The sequence below is a fragment of the Paramisgurnus dabryanus genome, chromosome 9, assembly GCF_030506205.2.
Source record: "Paramisgurnus dabryanus chromosome 9, PD_genome_1.1, whole genome shotgun sequence".
NCBI classification, from domain to species: domain Eukaryota; kingdom Metazoa; phylum Chordata; class Actinopteri; order Cypriniformes; family Cobitidae; genus Paramisgurnus; species Paramisgurnus dabryanus.
Genome location: NC_133345.1, coordinates 4,187,649 through 4,210,240, shown reverse-complemented (window position 1 = coordinate 4,210,240; position 22,592 = coordinate 4,187,649). Strand labels below are relative to the sequence as shown.

Here is a 22,592-nt window from a genome sequence, read left to right as displayed (position 1 = left end):
CAGCGCAGCATGAGTCCAAACACAAAGAAGTTACACAGATATAGTTGTATTCTTCATATAATTGGCTACATGTTTTGTCTATCAATATTTTCCATGAAGTCATTGGCTGATGGAGAAACGAGCGAGCCATTGGTAACCTCTCTAAAGGATGTCACGTTTTTGACGGCGCTGTTTGGATGATCTATTATACTACTTCCCTATTTTAAATACAAACTTTGAAGGCGGGTTCATGTGTTTAACGGAGTGTAAGCTCATATACCCTTACATGTTACGATTTAAATAGTCTTCAGATTATATATTATATTGTATTACCAGACATTCATGCGAAATCTGATGTAAACAATCTATATTTCACGGATTATACGCATTTGTGGAAAAATATGGTCATTGGATAATCTGAAACAGACTGGATTCGACTTGTGATCCCCACAAAGGTAAAAGAGTCATGTTTATTTTTGCGGGTTGTCATTTGGTCATAAAATACTACATATGATGCTAGAACATCTCAAAAGGGGTTTTACAGGGGGCATGGCTTAGCTAAATGAGATGTAAATGAGCCCTATTGTCTCCCCCAGCTGAAAAGAAGAGTCCCTTTCGTCTCGATTTTCTCGGTTTGAGTATTTCTGAGTTCCTATATTCAAATGGCCACAACTTCTCCAAATCTTATCAGATTTCCATGTGTTACACATCGTTGGAAAGCTTAGAAACTGCACTTTCAGAATCTGTGAATAACTCAAAGTGCCCAGATCCGACTTGTGTCCCTACTTTCCGTGACTGGTCACATATTGCAAATTTAAATGGAATATTGACTGTAACTTTGAAAAGATTCAACCTTTATGTGATAGGCTATGCATTATGCTTTTTTAATGAATAAGCAGACAAGTAGTCTAAAATCAACCATGTGACTTCCCACAGTAGAGGATATACGATGTGCTTTGACATTAGTGAAGCATTCGATTCAACTACATTTTTGTAGAAGATAAATGTAATTTAATAGTCACATACTCAGGTGTACAAGTGTTGTACTCCACTGTCCTGTGGATTTATTGGTTTCTATTAACCCAAATTAAGCAAAATATGCATCGAACATAAAATAAATCTATATAAAATGTTATAATAAGAAGATATAAAATAATATCATGAATATTTCAAGAACACGACACTTTAATGGTATAATAAGATACAATAATAAATATTATACATTTATTTCAAGAACACATCACTTTACAGTTCACACAAACGTTTAATGGTATTTTACAAAACCAATTAAAAAAAACAATTTTTACATTAGTCTATCCCCACTAGTAGATTCACAAGACAGGGTTTTTTTGTGTAAACAAAACCCACGAATAACTCTTTTGTCTCATATATCTCCTGCTCTTCTCTAAAATATAAAAGGTAAGGGAGTTGAAATTTCTTCTTCATTCCTTTCACCCTCATAAAACATGGTGTTTATAAACAAGTCCCACATTGTTATAGCCAACAGGGCATCATCCTTTAGATCTTTTGCAGCTCATCTTCCCAGCAAGTGGTCTCCTTTACCCACTCACAGGTCAGCTGAATGTTTCTCATCACCGCTGAGTCCTGTGTGCTATATAAGAATTCCAATAATAATATAATTAATAATGATGTGCTGCTCATAAACAAATTCATGAAACAGGAAAGGTTAATACACACATTAACAAGTGTTGGACTTTAAGGCGTCCATTGCATGTTCATAATTTAGAGGAAAGGCAAAAGATACAAATATCTAAGTTCAAATATTTATTGATCAGATATGAAAAAGTTTAACAAGCGCGCTGGATCGTTTCAAGGCCACAAGCGGCAAGCAACGAATGCACAGCATTTGGGAAAACATTTATTTAAAGAGTATATGACGTCGTCGTTCTTCTTAAAGTCTCCACCCACAAAGGCTGCTTTTCCTCGTGAATCTGACTCCCTCACCACACCCAATTTTAGCCTGTAGGCAAAAATGGACACACATAGACAAAGAAAAAACAAACTGTTCTCCTCTCATCCCTGGGAGCCCCGCAGTTCCTCTCTAGTACTCCTCCACTTCACATATGGTTGACTTCACATAGCATGTTATAATGCTTTCTTAAAAACAAATCATTAATAAAACATTCATTTATAAAAAACATAAGCTGTAAGATGAAAGTGATTATTATGTAAAACATATTTCAATATCATGACATCATTTCATTATTCGTAAAATTGGTTATATGAATAAGGCACACATTAACTTCTTTAGATAGATAATCACATATTAAATCTTTTACTGCAATACTACTTCTAAGGAAACACTTTAATCATTATTAAAAACCATCTGTTAGGAAAGAACACACACACACACACACACACACACACACACACACACACACACACACACACACACACACACACACACACACACACACACACACACACACACACAGAACAAGCACAGGAGATTCTGTTCTTCAAGGTTGAGCTGCCCTGCCCCCATTAGGTTATTCTGTATGCAACCTTCATTTCATTGGTTAATACACATTTATCAAAGACAACATCTTATATTTATTACATCAATTATTCAATGATTAATACTGATTAAGTAAGAAATACATTGCATATTTTATCCTTTGAATATTAAAGCATTAGTTAATAACATGGTTCCCTGTTTGCTTTTCTCCCTCAGGCCTCTCTCTTATCTTAACAATTTCCAGACGTAAATTCCTCGCTAATCCTCCTTGCAGCTTCTTACACACACACAAAAGCTGGTAACTTTCCACTCTCAAACACAAACACCTCATTTCTACATAATAGCTCAGTGCATATATGAAACACACAATGTTTATAGAATAAAATGATTAATTAAAGAAATATAAAATGGAACAAAATCAATTTCCACAGTCCCTATTTGGACATCTTTGTAACTTTAACACTTTTAGCAATCAGCATGAAATGTAGGCAGTAAATATGTAAAACATAATTATTCAACAACACAACAGTACTCCATTGTTCATGAATTGGTTAAATGCATTCATTAGTTAAACATACAAATTTTCACTTTCTCTAAATATAACATAGTTATAAAGCAAACAACTTGTTTATTGAAACCATCTGTTCATCGTGTTTTCCCTTCAGGGCTTTGTTATCAGGGTTTGCTGGTTTCTCCCCCAACCGAAACCACAGCCTCTCAACTTTACACACAGACAGTCTCTCACATATCTCAGCACAGAAAGCATAATAGCACATATCAATTATAACATGACATACTGATTAATAAAACAACATAAAAATCCCACAATTCCCTCTCTTGACCTCTGAAAGAGGTCACACATTTTCTTCTCCATCCTCCTCGAGGTTCTGTACAACTTCATTCTTGTGGACTCAAATCCACACAGGAAAAGTAAACTATAATATTATACGAAACTTTAAGAAAATCAACAGTAATGTAAAATGTAATAATTATAGAAACTCAAAACTCTTAAGCATTAAAATGTTAATCAGGTTATAATGAATATATGGCAATTGTGATATTCAGGTCTCTAAACCCTTCTGTCAGGATTTCCAGCACTTTGTGGAAATCCAATGTATCCAGGCCACACCCCAGCCGGGGAGTGGATACACTTGTTATGTTTTCTTTTTCACACCACTCTCTCATACGTCTGAGGCTGTGGGTAAAATTCTCATATGTTGGTAAATCAGTACAATTTTACAGAGTGTTTGTTGACTTTGTTGTTGGTGTTGTGCGAGTGTTACCACTGATGTTTCACTTCCTGTTTGTTCTCTCTGTATTCCAGCTGATTCACTTTCACTTTCAACACTCTCCCTCTCTTGGACCTGAGTCCTCAGGTCCACACCTGTGTCTGTTAGAAACCCAAACATCATTTATAACAGCTGGGTCGTTCTCACGATTTCGTTGTGTGGTAGCCTGGCAAGAAAAATGTTTAATCAGAGCAGTTAGTTTGTAGAAATAAACATCATTAGTTAGTGGCAGGATTGGATCCTACACCAAGGCATTCTTCGGACCCGGAAACTGACGACCTGTAAGCAATTCAAATGGTGTCAAACCATTGATCCTGTTAACAGAAAAGTGAATAGTCATTAATGCAATTGGTAATGCCTCAAGCCATGTTATTTTTGTCTGTGCACAGATTTTGTCAGGTCAAGTTTTAATGTCGAAGTCAGGTTCATTATTTCATCTTTGCTCTAACATTGGGGTGATAAGCAGCCCCGAAACTATATTTCAATTCCAGTGCTTGTTTGTCAATTTTGTCAGATCTAACTATGTCTTGGGAAACCATGGTTGGGGATATAAGTGGTTTATTAGGCAGTTGACAACAGCCACTTCATTAGGTACCTTCACAGCCTGTAGTATGTGTCAGGCTTTGCTAGCATTTACTATAGGCCGGCCTTTCCTGGTTTCAAACCCACCTATCTGCCATATGGCAGTTCCATATATACTGCACCAATCACATATGCAGAGTCACTATAAACAATCACCCTCTCTTCACCAGTGTAGTGCAAGGCTTTAATAACAGCTATCATTTCAGCTCTCTGTGCTGACCGTTTACCTTTCAATCTACCACTCAGTCGTGTTACAAAATCACCCTCAACTTGCTCAACCACAGCAAAGCCTGCCTTTAGCGAACCATCTGATGCTCTAAAACAACAACCATCTGTAAACAGTATGATTACCGGTGGGGAGTTGTCAGTGGTACCGCGAACAAACCATCTCTCAATTTGTTTGCTTTTTCAGTCAATGGTATAACAATTACAATTAATTATAATAATAACAATTTTTATATCAGTCAATGGTATGCAATCATGCGGCTCACCCTCAGTGATTAGATCTGCCATGTGAACACCTTCATGCACATATATGATGTCTGGGCTGGCAATTTCCTTAAATACAAAGTTTGTTACAATAATCAGTTATTTTTCTATTCTCACAGCTTTTCCTGTTTACCTTTTATAGTGTTCTATGGTGTTCTTTTTTTCTTTTTCAATTTATTTCTTTTATCTATTTCAATTTCCTTTCTGCCATAGCTGTTCTATGCCATCTATATTTGCTTTTTAGCTTAATACCATCGTTGGAGTTCTGACTTCCTCTGTAGATACTAAATTCAATTATGCATTTCTTCCTGTCAGATTAATAGGAGTCTGATTTGATTTCAGAACAGGTAGTCACACCTAACAACAAAGTTCTTGATCAGCCTTTAAATTTGTCTAGCTGATTTTCTCATAAAGATTGTCTGTGTCCCTATAGTAACAAGGTCTTTACTAAACATTGAACAGCTGTTTACTCTTTCCCCTTTTTCACTCAAAGGCTCGTATGAAGATGAAAAAGTTCAGTGTCCAGTGAAGTATTGTCCAGTTTCTCTTGCCTCCAAGAACATTATTGTCTTTGTGAATCTTTCTGGACTCCACTCAGTCTTTTTTTGCCTTCGTCTTTGAACATTGTGCAGTGCCCCCTTCACTGCTTCATATAGTCCCATTCATATGGGATGTGTCCACAGTCCAGTTTATGAGTTACTTCTCCCTTTGCAACTCCAACACTTTGATGTCACACACAGTTTTTCATTGTCTGTTTCTTGCCAGCTTTTATTCACTTTCTTGAATGTCAAAGGATCAGAGCTTTCAGCCTTTCAAGGTTTAACTTAACCCATTGCAAAATATTGCCTTTCAATTTAAAATAAAATTTATCTTGTGACCACCTTCCATCATCAGATGAAGACTCCTCTTCATTTTGTTAAATCTTTTTTTCCTTTATACAATTTATCTGTTTCATTCACCTTTTAACAATTTTCTGTCCTTTTGTATTTTTCATCTTTATTTCCACCTTTAATAACTTGGTTTCTACTCTTTTTCTCCAATTTGTTGTTTTTTCTTTCAAAGCTTCGCCTCTGTCTTTCTGCTAAATTTTGCTTAATCCCATTTATGGTTTTAACAGACTCAATATATCACAGACACACTATATTTTCACACAAATAAAATCTACATCTACATTCAATTCACCGCTATTGATTTGAAAAACAGGCTGTTGCATTGGGGCTTTGGCTTTCTCATAAGGAGGAGGTGTGGGCAAATAGGGGTAGATCGATTTCACTGGGGGTGGAGCTGCAGGAGGAGCCGTAGATGTCACACTTTAGTCTGGCTGACTGTTTCCTTGTTTAACTTCCTTTGGCTTTGCAGCTGCACCACTGTCAACTTCCCCTAACTAATGCAACCTCTTTTTGTCTTTTCTTAACATCTTTAGGATCAGTTTGGGCCATCATTAATTGAATTATTTTTTTGCCATGGCACATAACCGGTGAACACACATATTCATCACACTCTTTCTGAAATTCAGCCATAATATATATCAACGTTCAATACACGGTACAAATACTATTACAATACAATTTCTCAGACAAAACCACAACAATAACAGTAAGACGTCAATTTTCTTTTCCAGTATTCGTGGGCCTTACACCGCACGGGCTGCTGTACACCCCCTACGGCTACAACCGAGTCGGTATTTTATAACACCTAATGTATTACAGGAATCCTCAACCTTTTTTAATTAATTCTGTTAACTTACACCGCCATTAACAGTATTTATGGACCTTTCATCCAAGAGCCTTTCACTCCTTACGGCTACAACCGAGTCGGTATTTTATAACGCCTAATGCGTTAAAGGAATCCTCAACCTTTTATTTAATATCAAAATTCAAAAATTTCAAAAAGTTTTTCACTCTGATCAATTTTGCAATAAAAACAATTTAGTTCAGTTCGGAGTTCCGTATCAACACAAACAATTTGGTATATTCAAATAGCAGAATTCCATAAAACAGGCTTCTGCTTACCTTGTTTTAGTAGAGCGCTCTTTTTGTGTTGAAATGGAGCCCTCCCTTACTCTGGTTTCTTCAATGTGAAACCCTCCTTCCTCTCACTATCTCCACAAGTTAAACAAGTCAATCAGTACATAAACATTCCCGCTACATACATCTACTTCTGGTGTCTGGATGATCTCCATGACATCTGACTCAGGTGGAGTGAATTTCATGTTATCTGCATATGTTACTTTCTGGGTGAGTAGTTGTGGGACTTGACTGTAAGAAGAGACAAACATTAGAATGTTTTTAGGCATGCATTGCTTTATTTATATATATATTGTCTGCATACTGGAAATGCACAGAATGGAGGTTTTATCAGAAGTATAGTTATTAATATCATACTTTGTCAGAGGAAATGTCTAAATTAACTGAGCACCACCACTTCATGATTATTGGTGTGTCAGACTGGTAAAAGATAGCAATCGAAAATCTTGATCGTTCTTTTTTTATGCTTTCTCACAGTCATAACATAGAGTGCATAGAAAAAACAAAACAATATTAACCAATGCTGTGTTTAGTACACAGAGACAGGTGTACAGCAAATAAAAGACCCCTTACCATCAACATAAATACCCCACAATCAATTCCTCCTAGCTGTAGAGGGCCACCCTGTTAATTATAGACAATACAATTAGACTATATGGGCCATTCTACCGAATTCGTGCAAATTGCTGTCCCGGAACCAAAAAACTAATTTAAAAAGCATTAACGTAGGAAAATTTTTGATAATAAAAAAATATAAGCAAATAGCAATCAAAACCCAAAGTAATATTTGAGGTAGCTGCAGGCTTTATATATAAAATATCATCATTTATATAGTGGTTTCAATTGAGAGGTGGTTGTCCCAAACCCCAAGGTCTGAATTTCACCATAGAAAAAAAAATATGAAATAATTTTTTAATATTTTTTTATAATTTTTTAAAGAAGTATCATTTTGAAAACTTTTGTTAATTAAAACCAAAAATATATTTATTGGATATTTTCAGTAAAAATCATGAATAATTATGTAAAAAAACACTGTCCCGCATTTTCACGTCACTACCGAAACATTGCATAGTTCGGTCAATAATATAGTACTGCTTTAAGCCACTCCCCTCAATTTTGAATCAGAAACTTTGTCTGTGCCTCACTCCCTCGTGGTGGCATGGTGATTAGATCAGTCCCATGGTTTTGAAGTAAATGTGATCAAAAGTTTGGAAATCAGTGTGTGACATTTATCAATGTCACTACCGATCACACATTTTTAATGATTAATTAATTTTTTAAAATTTTTTCTATTGGTCATTAAGGTTTTACTCATGTTTCAATGTCGAGAACTGTGCTGGCTAACTACGTACTAATTAGCTTCTTAGCAGTAGGATCAAAGTTAGCTTAAATTGTCACTACCGAAACAGTCACAACCGAAACATTTGTTGACTTTTCGGTTGTGACGTGATTGTTTCGGTAGTGACAAAATGACACTTGTTTCTTTATTTTAATAAATAAATAGAAACTTTCAAGTGCACATATATTCTTTTTCAGTACAAATAATTTGTCAGTCATATTTCTGTAATGTTGTATGTGATTTGACTAGGACTACAAACTAGGCCAGATTAATTTAATTAATTCATAGTAGCTTGACTCATTATTGAGATAAATGAAGGCTATATGATTCTACCTCTGGTGTCATGGAAAACTTTCTGCGCTAATTTAGCGTGACTTTGACTGATTGCTTCATATAATTTATATAACAGATAGCACATCTGGCATCATAGTAAATTGACATTTCATTGTTAAGTGTAGACAGGGCAGGCTCACACTAATAATGTAAATGTAAATATCTTTGGTTAATTTGTAGAGATAGCTACAGAGAGAGAGGAATTGCCAATATGCATAGACGGAAAGATGAAAGTAGAGCGGACAGACTGAGAAAATACAGACAAAGATCGAGGGAGGACCCAGAAAGGTACCAACAGGGCTCCAGACTGCCACCAATTGGTGGTATTTTGCCACCAAAATTTGAGAGTGTGCCACTGAATTTTACATCCATTCGCACATGTGCGACTAGTAAATTTGACTTTTTTTCTGATGTGACAGTGAATTTGAAACAGCACATTGTACTTTCTGCATCTATCATCAAAGTATGTATTAGTAATACAGTGGAATTTTGTAGAAATGTGATTATTTGGTTAGCATGTTGATTTACGGTGTGTGCCCCTAATTTTTTTGGTTGCGCCCCTATAATTTTCAGTTGGGGGCCACTTTGCTCCTAGTAAAAAAAGTTAGTCTGGAGCCCTGACCAAGAATACTTAAAAAAGCAAAGAGAACGAAATCAAAAACGCAGGGAAGAAGGGATGCTGAAAAGTATCAAAGAATTATCTGACAGGGAGCAAAGAAATGTCAGAAAAGAATGGAGAAAAAGACAGGACAAACACAGGAAGATGGTTAAAAGACAGTTCTGTGTGTATAGTTCTTTTTAGAGATTGACCCATATGGATTTTTTTGTGCCAATGCCGATACCGATTTTTGTTTCATTAGCCTTAGCCGATACAGGCTGCCTATTTTCTTGAGCCGATACTTGGAGCCGATACTGCTTTTGCTCACTCAGTTTACATTATAAATGTCTCAATTTAAAAAAGTAACATTTATTGAACTTAAAAAAAAACTATATTTAACAAATAGTAAAAAAAGGTGATGGTTCTATGGAACCATGAACTGCACTCTCCACAATGATGAGGAACTATCAGCAAAGGATATTGATTTCTAGCACTTTATTACTACAAATATATATAAATAAAAAAATTATATAGAAATAAAAACCCGCTTTGTCCAGTTATGATCAGCTGTTAGGCCGAGCTTTCAATGTTGTCACGGAAAGGTTGTTTGTTTTTAGTCACATGACCTGCAATCGCTTGTGGCTTCCAGCACTTTGTCTGTAAATAATGCCAGTGATAATGTCGGTGAACACAGCAGCCACATATTGGCCAATATACACATAAACACATAAAATATACACGATACACATAAAACTCGCAAAAATCGGCTATCTTGCATCCCTTTAAGGTCTGAACTATCCGTCATCAGCGTAATGTCAGTGCAAAGTGCTTTTATGTGGTGTTGCTTTAGATATTTTTTGTGCTGTATGTTTTGACTGCATAATGCCAATCATTTTTGACTAACTATTTACTTTTTTTAAACAAAATATGGACAATCCAATATGGATGTCACTACCGAAACATTACTGTCACGACCGAAACAAATAATGTTCTAGAAAAATAAAATAGGTTTTGTTGTCAGAAAAGATGACATAATTTTATTTAGTTAGATAAAAATTTAAACTAATGAATCCTTGAATTTCAAATCTGTATCAGTGCATGTATGGCAATTACAGAGAAATAATGCTTTCAAAATGCATTTCATTTGATAAACCACTCTTATAGTTTTGTTAAAATTATATTTCTAATCGATATAACAATGAAACTGTATTTAAAAAAATTTAAAAAATATATTTAGAAGGTTAATGTAAAGAAAATCAGAATAGGCTATTAAAAACCTAATTTTTATATCAAATGTTGTTGTGTTTCGGTAGTGACACATTTTGGGAGAGAGAAAACATTTCGAAACTGTATAAAAACACGCTAGGAAACTAAAGTGTCCAATCAGTAGATTAGTGTTCCTTAGATGTTCTACTATGTTTATGACTACAAAGCTTGCAGGAAAAAACACACTTTTTTCAAGAAGTTTTGAAGTGTCAATTTGCACCAATTCGGTAGAATGACCCATATACAATTAATACAGTATATAGCTGTCACATCTAGGGATTGTTTTTTTTAAGTTAAGTCTTTCTGTTTGTTTACAGTTTTGTTAAAAATGTGAACTTGGTTTACTTAACTGACCCTCAGTGGGTTATTTGTGACAACTGTGTACTTTGTTCTTTCTTAATACTCCACTAAAGATATTTAAACAAGTTTACAAGCAGCAAGAAGTTAAAAAGCTGTACCTCAAAATCAGTACAGACATGTTCCAATGTCGAGGGGAAATAAAGGTGGGGATGCTGATGCTGGGGATGAAGGTGGTGTTGCAGCCAATGGAAGGTTGTCCAGAGGCTGGATTTTTACACATTTTAAAATGTTGATGTACAGTAACAGCAGTGAAAGTGTGGGATCGTCTGCACTTGAGACCATGCTTGATGATAAAATCTAAAACATAGAAAGAATAAATTAGCATCATTGTCTTGTTTACATGTTTTGTACAGTGCATTGCACATAAACAGCTTTTGTGATGAATCACCTTGCTCAAGAGCACAACATAAAGAGTATTTATATACATGTTTTTAACTTGTCATAAGTAATGTAACGCAGAAAAACTATTATAACAACTGAAATAAAGTCGTTTAAATTCAGACATCCCAAAGGTTTCACAACACAAGAAAATATTAAATGAACAATATGTTTTTAGTTTTAAATGCAAGAAAGAAATTACTATGACATGCACAAACAGAAAGGTTCAACAAACATGATGTTTATCACACACAGAATAATTAAAATATTTAATTCACACACATATACCTTTTTGTTGAACTGCATGATTTCAGAGCTCTTGTAAATGCTTATTTACAGAGGCACCGTGATATAGACAGCAGAAGATCATGTCCTCGCAAAAGTATTGTCTGGTGCACCTGTGCAGGTTCAACAAATATTTAAATACAAAAAATAAAAACTACAATAAAAACACTACGTGCCACTTGTGGTGGACGGGAGAATGTTAGCACATCGAGTGTTTAACGCGAAACTCAACATACTCCCGAAAATCACGTCGAGACAGCGATAATTGTAAGATTAAGATTTAATATACATATTAAAGCTCAGCTTATCTTTAAATTACCGTTTTCTTACCGTGCAATACTCCGGAGTACTTGATACAGGCTGTACGGGAAGTTTAAACAAACTCTATCTGCGCCTGCGCACTTGATGCTGCCACGCCCACTAGATCCAGCGAGGGTGCCCCCGCCTCGCTAGAGCTCCAGCTCCGCCCATCTGGCTCCACTTGCAATAAACGAAAAACGAATTGACTGAAGTTCAAAGACACTCTTCATTTTTTGTTCAAAAAGGAATAATGATAAAATGAACGCCAAAAAAACGAAAAACGGGACGTTTTTAATTGGTTTTTCGTTTTTTGATTCTGACACCAAAAACGGTTATTTGGTTTTTCGTTTTGAAACAAAAAACAGAAAAGCGGTATTTTCGTTTTATAATTACAAACGAATTACGGATTATCCAGAGATCCCCTGACCGTTCCCCTATTTAATCCTCTTGTATTCATTGTCCTGTGCTTGTGCATTGTGTTCCAAATACCTGTGAGTACTCTGTTTGAAAGTCTAGTCAAGTCTAGTGTTTATATATCAAGTGTTTTGTCTAGTTTATTGTTAAGTGTATCCAGTTTAGTGTCACAGTTTAGTCCTGTCTAGTTTAGTGTTAAGTTTCCTGTTTATATTGTTTTGCCCCCTCGTGGGTTTTGTTTTCTGTTTATTACACATTAAAGTCTTTTGTTCATCCACTGCTGTCTGCATTTGGGTTCATCCTTCACCTTCATAACAAGTGTATTTACATATTTTTATTTAAAACAGATATAAGCTACAACAGATGTTTACAAAAACAAAATAAATGGCAGCTCTTAAAACTGTCGTAAAATTGTTTCCAAACCATTTATTGGTCATCAAAATACAAACATTTTTGTTAAATACAATTTTCCATATAATTTTTAATTCAATAAAAATTTTTTATTTAAATTTTGGGATTTTTTTTAAAACAATCCTACTTTTCAATTCATATTGAAATAGTTTAATTTTTATATGCTATTCTATCACCACTCTTTCTGTATCATGTAATATAATTAATAAATAATAAACAAATTACTAAACAATTAAACAACAACTAAATATATGTAACAACTAACAGGCCCTACTGCAATACTGCATGCAACAAGTGGGCTAATCTTTTTTTATTTACATTTCATTCTGACCTAAACCATGCATACTAATGATTTTGGAGTGTGTGTGTACAATTGTTGTATGGAGTGGAAGCCTTTGCAGTAATTCTCTGCAAGTTCCTCTATAGACATCAATGGGCAGGATGTATTCTGTGAAGTCTGCTGCAAGCAAGACCATCTCGTTTTCTCCAGGATTCACTGCTATGATTCGTACGTTCTCTTCGGTCCTCAGGTCAGCAACCTGAATTTAAAGAATATAAAAACAAGTCAAACTTTTTCTCAACACTGTATTTTCTGCAAAATAACACAAAACAACTGTTAACTTATTCTGTATAAATGTCTGACTTTCTTGCTTACATTAAGGTTCTCAAAAAAACATCAAATCATGTTGAAAACAGCGGTATAGTAAATTGTGTGGGAAAATAATGTGCTTTTTTACAACTAAAACATGAACATATGTTATATTGCACACCGTAAACACAATCAAAGCTTTAAAAACACATAAAAAACTATTTTACAGATTTTTTATGGGACATAAGTGATGTGTTAATAAGGTTATAAATGCTTAATAATATAGAAAATATAGATTGCAGCTTAAAGCTACTAAATAAAATGAAATGGTTAAATGTTTATTAGTTAATTTTGCTTCCTCTCCCAGATGCATGTGATCATGCTCTTTACTCCTCCCTCCCTTCTTCTCCTCCCCCAATACCCTAACAGAATCCTTTCTAGTGTGATTTTTATTAGTTTACCTGTGCACGGGTATAGGTGGAAGAATTGAGTTTGCACTGGCCATCAGGTTGAATAGCAGCCCTAAGGTGGGAGAGCTCCACTTCTTCTCCCAAGTGGAGCTCTGTTAGGGCCTCATCCCTCCACATTGAGATTTGAATGATCCTGTCTCCACAGCGGAGGGATAGGTCCAAGATGGGGACGTTTTCGTCTTTCACAGTGATCATTCAGCTGATAATAATATGGAGATAACGTTTTATTAAAAAATAGTTGGGTGAACTATCCCTTAAAGGGATAGTTCACCCAAAAATAAAAAAATCTGTCATAATTTACTCACCCTCATGTTGTTACAAACCTGTATAAATTTAATTGTTTTGATGAACACAAAGGAAGACATTTTGAGAAATGATTGTAACCAAGCTGTTCGTGGACCCCATTTATTTCCATAGTATTCTTTATTCCTACTATGTAACTAAATGGGGTCCCAGAACGGTTTGGTTACAAACATTTCTCAAAATATCTTCCTTTGTGTTCATCAGAACAGAAATGTATACAGGTTTGTAACAACATGAGAGTGAGTAAATGATGACCGAATTTTCATTTTTGGTGAACTATCCCTTTAAGTGAGGGTTTACCAAAGGGAGAAAAAAATCCCTGAGGGAAGAGATTTCTTAAAAAGAATAGCAAAAACGTCTTAACTGTCACCCTTATTTGGTACACCACATTTTAGTTATTCCTTATTCACCCATCCCCTGGTGGACATGCCACCAGATAACCACATGACAATGCTGTTAAGCCCTGCCATACATTATATTTTGTGTTTAATTAAAGAAAAAATAAAGTTCCATTTTTGATAAGTTACTTAAATTAACTTACTTTTTCTATTTTACCCTTGATAGTTATGTACCCTCCTCGGGTAAATAGATCCTCCTCGTCCCCAGTCATCATAGTTGATGGAAATGTCAGGGTGTCTCTTGCCTTTTGCTCGGCCTCATCTGTTAGGTCGAGTGGGGGGGCTAAACATTTTTTTGTGTTTGGCCCAATAAAAAGGCACTTTCTTCCATACTTCATGGATGTTGAATGGCCTTTAATGACGTATGTTTCCCCCTCTTCAAAAAGAGGGATGACCCCATCAGTCGGTGCCAAAAAACAACTGTGGCCGTCAGTGAGGACACTGATGGTTTTGTTTTTAAAAGAGGCAATTTAAATTTTTTCCCCCTCCATCTCATAGGAGGCAGCTCTAGATGATGTAGATGTGAGTGACAACACATTTGCATGTCATTGGTGGAGGGCGGCGGTAAGGCGTGCTTTGTGCTGACATCCTGATAATAAGAAAAAATACATAATATATGTTGGTCAGATGTTAAGAAAAAAGTTAAATGATTAAAGTGAGTAAGTAAGTCTACTGAATGCGGCATTGGAGACTATTGGCACTTGGTATAAATAGAAAACCCGAAGGAAGCGCGAGTAAAATCTGCAGCACTGAGGTAAAATCCAAGGCGCCAAATATTATGTGCATTTTTTTTCTTTCGGCCAAAAACATAAAATGGCATTTTGGTTGAAATTTCGTGCATCCCTTAACGTTAATTACACTTTGTATAAAAATAGTACATAACTTGACGTGAGGTAAAAATTGCCTCAGAAACACTCCTGACAGAAACTCTTCAGTCAGCCTATATTGACAAAAAAAATTAAATAGTGTCAAATGTTCGACATCTAATATATTAAATAATTGATATCTAATAAAAAATGTTATTAAATAATTGATAAATTAATATTTTTCTGTCAGACAGTAGTAATGTTACATTTTCAGAACTGTAATAACATTTTACAACCTTTTACAAATTAAACGGTATATTAAATTAAATATATATATATATATATATATATATATATATATATATATATATATATATTTGTTTATTAAAATTTAGTCATAGATACAATTGTTTGTGAATTATTACCTCGATGAAACTTCTGTAGTCGTCTTTGCGGAATGATGTGTCGTCTAATAAGCCTGCAGCTCTTCTGAGTGGAGAAAGTCCTGACTGCGGCTGAAGAGCGGGGCGTGGCTACAAGCGTTGTTCTGCCAATAGCTCGTTTCATTGGTTAGTAGCAAAGAGCTTAGGCATGTTGGACTTCATGTGGAGCCACAAGAACCGACATGCACATGACGTCAAAATACCGCGAGAACGAGTCGAGAAATCTCGCGGTACTTTGACGTCATGTGCCTGTCAGTTTTAGCAGCGCTTATGAAGTCTTTTTATTGCTTTAACAACGAGAACAATACAAAAGTGCCAGGGGTATGTATTAAAAAAAAAACAAAGACTACAAACAGCATACAAGGTAGATTCAACAAATTAAATAAACAAAACATAAATACAGACAAAATAAATATATAAATTAATTAAAATAATATTAGAAGTAAAAAACAGGCCTTGCTAAATCACAACAACTTCAATGTATTAAACAAATACACAGTTTTGACAGCTTTTTGTTTGTACTCTCCTTAATAGTGTTTATATAAATATCTAATTATTTAAGTACCACAGAGAAAAGAGGTTTCCAATTGCTGAATTGGTGTTTAACAAGTATAATAGGCTACATAAAGATTTTATTTTATTTATTTATTTATTTTTGCGCTACATGAAGTCGAACCATAGACTGTATTTTTTTTTTTTTTTTTATTCAAACAATTACATGAGATTTACAATCACCTTCAGGAGAACATTGTCAAATAAAAGAAGATACAGAGAAGTCAAAATGAAAGGAAAAGGAGAAAATAAAAAATAAAACATAAAAGGGGTATGTACAATCAAGGAAAAAATATAATTAACAATAAATATATAAAAGCAATGAAGGAAAGCTATCAAGTTTAGTTGGAGTCAATAGAAATATATTTTTTATATATATCCAAAAACTTAACACATTTTCTATTTTTAGTCAAACAAAAAGAATTGAGCAGTGAGTCAACTTCAATCAGGAAATGTGAAAAAGTAGGAATTGAGCCCATAAATTTTTGCTTATGAATAAAAAATTTGCCAAACAAAATAAAAAAGTTAAATAAATACTCTATAGATTTGTTGGCAGAGTTAGAGTAATAGCAGATAGTATCTTTCAAGCTAAAAGATTGTGCAAGGACAGGTGTTTTGTTTAGATGGGAGTACAAGTCTAGCCAAAATTTCTGAACAAACTTACAAGAATAAAATAAATGTAATAATGTTTCCTCTCCAGTGCCACAAAATGTGCAGGTACTAGGAATATCAACATATTTGGAAACAATTGAATTAACAGGATATATTTTATGCAGTATTTTAAAGTGGACTTCTTTGGTTTTATTAGGAAGAAAATATTTATGAGGCAACAACCACGCTCTTCTCCAATCAATATTATTAATTAAAGCAATCCAATGGAATTTACCCCGAGGAACAATACAGTCTCTTTTCTGAAATATCTGGCGAACATGTTTATTGTTACATTTCTTGTCATAAATGCCAATGCCACCCAGCAACAAAGCCGACTCCTTTATATCTTTTTGGGTGTATAATAAGTGGCTCTTAACCAGATGCATTAGGCCTGAGGGAATGGCTTTAACAACAGTGTTATATTCTTTGAAAGGAATAGGGAAGTCATGGACAGTCATGAAGCGTTCATACGACAAGATATTGCCAAAATCGTCAAATAAAGAAAGAATATAAATTAAACCTCTATTAAACCAATTAGTGAAAAACAGAGATTTGTTCCTAACAGTTATATCCATATTATTCCACAGGAGAGTTTTATGTGGAGAGAAGTTGTGAACATAACACAACTTCCAGGCAAGGAGAGCCTGTTGATGAAAATTAGCCAATTTAACCGGGAGTTTATTATACATAATTACATTTTAAGATAAAGGGGAGGCCTCCAATTTTATTGAATATATAATTAGGAATAAAGAACCATAAGGAATTTGGATTTATTAAACATCTTCTTAGCCAGTTAATTTTAAAGGTGTAAATAGTGTTATGAAAGTTTATAGCTTCCAGACCCCCATCACTTCTACAACTAGCTATCACTGCTTTTTTAAGTTTATGACACCTATTTTTCCATATAAAGTCAAAGAAAAGTTTATTAACACCTTTAATAGTACAATCCTTGACATATAAAGAAAGGGATGGATAGACGAAGCGAGAAAGACCTTCCGCTTTAGAGAGGAGAACCCTGCCATAAAGAGAAAGGTCTCTTTGTAGCCAAAGATTAAAAATATTTTGAGTTTTCTTTAATCTATGAGAAAAATTAAGTTGTTGTCTGGCTATTACATTTTTTGATACATAAATACCTAAATACTTTATTGTATCTTTAACTGGAATTCCATCAATGAATGCGTCATCACATTTATGTAGTGACATTATCTCACATTTGGACAAATTTAGTTTTAATCCAGAAGCACACGAGAATTGTTGAATTATCTGAATGGCTATAGAGAGCTGACTTCTATCTTTTAAAAAAAGAGTGGTGTCATCAGCTAGTTGAGACATTTAAATTTCCCTGTCAAATTCTGATTGTGCATAATACTTTAAGACAATAATTCAGTCACCAAAATAAATAAAAAAGGGGAAATCGGGCAGCCCTGTCTGACACCACGTTTTATAGAAAATCTTTGTGAGGTAAACATATTAACTATGACAGAGCTAGTAATTCCTTTATAAAACATTTCAATGATATTAACAAACGAAGACCCAAAACCAAACAATTTAAGAGATTGCAGAAGAAATTCATGCTCAATGGTGTCAAAGGCCTTATAAAAGTCTAGGAAAAGTATAATAGCATCAGATTTCACAAAGTCAGCATAATCCAGTAAATCTAAAACAAGTCTTAAGTTGTTACTAATGTGTCTGCCTTTTACAAAGCCCGATTGTGTTTCTGAAATAATATGATTAAGCTTAACTTTCAATCTATTTGCATATACCAAGGCCAATACCTTATAATCAACTGTAAGAAGTGTGATTGGTCTCCAGTTATCAATTAAGAGCGAGTCTTTCTCAGGTTTTGGGATAAGAGAAATAATGCCCTGTTTCATGGATGAAGTCATTTCTCTCTGAACAATGCATTCACTATACATGAGAAGCAAAGGGGAGTGTATTAAATCCCAGAAATGAATGTAAAATTCAACTGAAAATCCATCAACCCCAGGGGATTTATTCTTTTTCATAGATAACAGAGCCAATTTAATTTCCTCTGTTGTCAAGGTGGCCTCACAAGTATCTTTAAAATCATCATCAATGATAGGAATATGACTCTTAATTGTTCCCAAAAAATTCTCACAATTATCCATATTAAATTCAGAAGTATAAAGGTCATTATAAAAGGCAGTAACAAAATTAGAAATTAACTTTGGATCCGTGCACCTGACACCATTAATGTTAAGAGCCGTCAATGAATTTTTCCTGCAATTCCTCTTTTCTAATGCAAAAAAATAACTGGAATTGGTCTCTCCTTCCTCAAGCCATTTTGCTCTAGATCTAATAAAAAAACCTTTAGCCAAGTCTAAATAAGCTTGATTAATTTGAAGATTTAACTCTCTTAAAAGCAATTCTTCTTCCGGACTTAATTTTTTTTGCAATAAAAAATTTATTTTATTTAATAGTTTACATATATTTTTATTTTTAGAGGCTTTTAAATCTTTACTTCGTTTAATAGCAATCTGTCTAGCCTTATATTTAAAGAATTCCCATTTCACTTTATAAGTATCCTTATTTTTTTGAGAAAATATACTTGAAAGTAAGTTTTTAATACTATCATTAAAGGAATCATCTTTTAAAAGTGAATTGTTAAATTTCCAATAACCACGTAACCTAGGAATTTTATCAGTATTGCTACATAATTTTAAACTTATTTGTTTATGATCTGACAGGGGCGCAAATGAGTGAGAAATATCTTTTACAAATGGAAGAGCTGAGCAAGAGAGTAAAAAGAGATCAATTCTTGATTGGGAGGACCTATTTCTATTAGACCAAGTGAATTCGTGTAAATCAGGGTGAAAAAAACGCCATGTATCAGTAAGAGAAAATTCTGTACAAAATGATAAAATGTTGCTGTGAACATGAAAACTGTCGTTACTTCTGGGAGGAAATCTGTCCAAAGTGCCGTCAACACATTCATTAAAGTCACCGCCAAGAATAAGAAAAGAGTCAGGGAATTTAACAAGAGTTTCTTTCAATTCAGAGGTTATCTGAGAGAATAGAGATCTATTATCTGATCGTGAATTACAACCGTAAATATTGCAAATAATGAAGTTTGAATTATCCTGTTTAAGTGATAAAATAATCCATCTTCCGTCGTCAGATGACTTTGCCCCAAGTATTTGCCCTTTAAATTTGTGCAAAAGAATTAAAACTCCAGCAGAGTGATTAGACCCGTGGCTACAATATATAGTATTACCCCACTGATTTTTCCAAAATTTTACATCCATTTCACATGAGTGTGTTTCCTGTAGAAGGATTATATCAGACTCACTGCTTTTACAAAACAAAAAAACGGCTTTCCTTTTAACAGCATCACGTAAACCCCTTACATTTAAAGATATAACAGAAAGAGAGTTAAATTTAAATTCCATTTAACACGGAAAAAATCTTGAACTTCTTTAATCTGAATAAACGAAATTCTCAATTGAGATAGGAACAATTATATAACCGAACATAATACTCGAATAGGCTACAAATTTAGATAATATATATAAATATATATATTTCACAACCTTGCGTGTTGCCCAGTGCAAGTATGCAAAAAGAATTGAATGTCAGTTTGAAGACAGAATATCATTAAGAATGATAAATAGGCTACATTCAAGCATTAACGTAAACTTTGTAAGTTCAACCGGAGTACCCGCAAGCGATCCATGATAATTGAAGGTATTGACAAAATTTTGTCAATTAGATCGCCCTCGAAAGTAGGTTAAACACAAAGTCAGGTTTGAAAAAGCCTACCAGATATACTGTTACTAAGAGCCATTAACACTGACCACGAGAAGACTCTTTCACATCAACGTAATTGAATCTCTTCCCGTCAATTAATGCAAAGGAGCCGCGAAAGGAGGCTTTTTTGCCCTCATCTCTGGCTTTTTTAACAAGAGGCCAAAGTTTCTCTCTGGCAATCCTATCTTCTGGTGAAAGGGCTTCGGTGAGTCGCAACTTCTTGTCGAGAAGGAATTTACAGCCTCGGGCAGCTTGCCAAACGGTGTCGCGAAAACGACGAAGTGCAAACAAAATGATGATGGATCTGCTGGAACCATCCCCTCTTTTCGGGCCAAGACGATGCGCAACGTCAACGGCACCCTCAAGATCATCGCTAATGCCAGGCACTACGTTGCTAAGGATCTCAATAACAACCCTCCGAGCATCCTCTCCGTCCTTCTCTCTCACGCCATGTAACTTTAACGTCCATTTCCAGGTATAGCGCTTGCATTCACCAATTTCGGCCTTCATGGTTTTATTCGCACTTTTTAGCTCTTGAATCTCCGTAGCCACAACTTTAAGGGATTCTTTATGCGTTGCTACCTCTGAAACAAGCTGAGTAACAGTGGAGGACAGAGTTTCAATCTGCTTAGCCGTTGACCCAGTTGTTGTTTCAATTGCTGAAATTTTCTGGAACATCTGATCGTATTTCCCAGAGAGCTCACGAATGGCTGTCAGAATTTCCATCGAAGTGTCGTTTCCATCCATATGATCTCTTTTCGTTTTCTTTGGCACAGGTTTTAAGGGAGTTTCAGGTAGGGGAATCGCAAGGAGATCATTCGTATTTGGATGTGAGTCAAACCAGTTGTTATGGTCCTCAGTGTTTCCCGAAGAACCCAAATCCACTGAGGAGACGATGTTAACATTCACGTCAGCGTTTTTAACAGGCTCCATGGTTGACGCACGTGTTGTCTCGTTGGAAGTCTGTCTATTTTTCTTTCTGCCCATAGATAAATTAGCGCAAGGCGGGTAATACGAGTATAAAAATCACTTATACATTTATGTACAAAAAAAGCCCGTTATTACAGTTATATAATTGTCCTATTTCAAAGTTTCCTGATGACACCACCGAAAACGCGTCCACCTGTCACACCGCCATCTTGGCCCCCAACCATAGACTGTAAAAAAAGCTTCTTGTTTGCACATGACGTCACATCAGTGGCGCGAACTAACCCTAAACCCATCATCTCGCGAGATTTGCCTTTAGCGGTTCTGCCTCCAGCCAGGTAAAGTGCTTAAAAAAATTTTCTGGTGTTGTCTGAGGTAATTTTCGACATTAATTCGTAAAATGTGTAAATACGACGGTGAATTTAGTTCACAAGATTATTTTAGACACAACGTGATAAATAATTTAGATATCAGTATAGTATTGCTACAGTTTAAACGATAAACTATGTGTACACGTACGTTCGTTATATTACATTCAAGTAGGTTAACGTTAATTCCACACGAAATACTAGAAGCTTTGCACGCATGGTTTAAATGGGAGCCGTTATTTTGTAGTAGAGATATACTACTTGTTTTACATTCATTATTAAGTTTAGCGTTTGTTGGCATGAAGGTTAGCATTTGTTTACACGGTCGTATCGTGGGCTCGAGCGTCCGCGCAGGCTTCGAGCTTTCACGAGTTAGAAGAAACATTAACTGTCTATTTGTGAAACACCCACACTTTTGCTTGAGCGTGTCTTGAGTCTTATAAGCAAAATATACTTGTTTTTATTTTGGTACTCCTGATACTGGATACCATGCTGCTATAGCAATTCTAATGATGTGCTTATTTGTGTTTCCCTCGTCTTTCCTTGTCCATACTTTGCTTTCACATAATTTGCGCTGTGTAGACACATTTGTAACACGTAATTGTTTACTTGCATTGCATTTTAAGCAAGTAATGTTTATTGTCTTTTTTTGCTGTTCTACAGACAGGTCATCCCTACAGCTGTGTAAGTATTATTTTTGACTGATAAATTATCTGTATACATATGTAATATATCATGTAGATATCTAGTGATTATTTCTTTCTTAATATTTTATGTTCCCTAAACAG

The 22,592-nt window shown here is 34.9% G+C and overlaps 1 long non-coding RNA gene across 1 annotated transcript; it reads right to left on the bottom strand.

The window, feature by feature from the left end:
- Positions 1 to 1,208: 1,208 nt before the first annotated feature.
- LOC135721865 (uncharacterized) lies at positions 1,209 to 11,844 on the bottom strand. Its single transcript, XR_010521615.2, has 6 exons — positions 11,735 to 11,844; positions 11,408 to 11,517; positions 10,840 to 11,038; positions 7,419 to 7,469; positions 6,971 to 7,076; positions 1,209 to 1,591 (listed from the first exon to the last, which is right to left on the bottom strand). It is a non-coding gene; the product is annotated as an uncharacterized lncRNA (long non-coding RNA).
- Between the last annotated feature and the right edge of the window lie 10,748 nt (positions 11,845 to 22,592).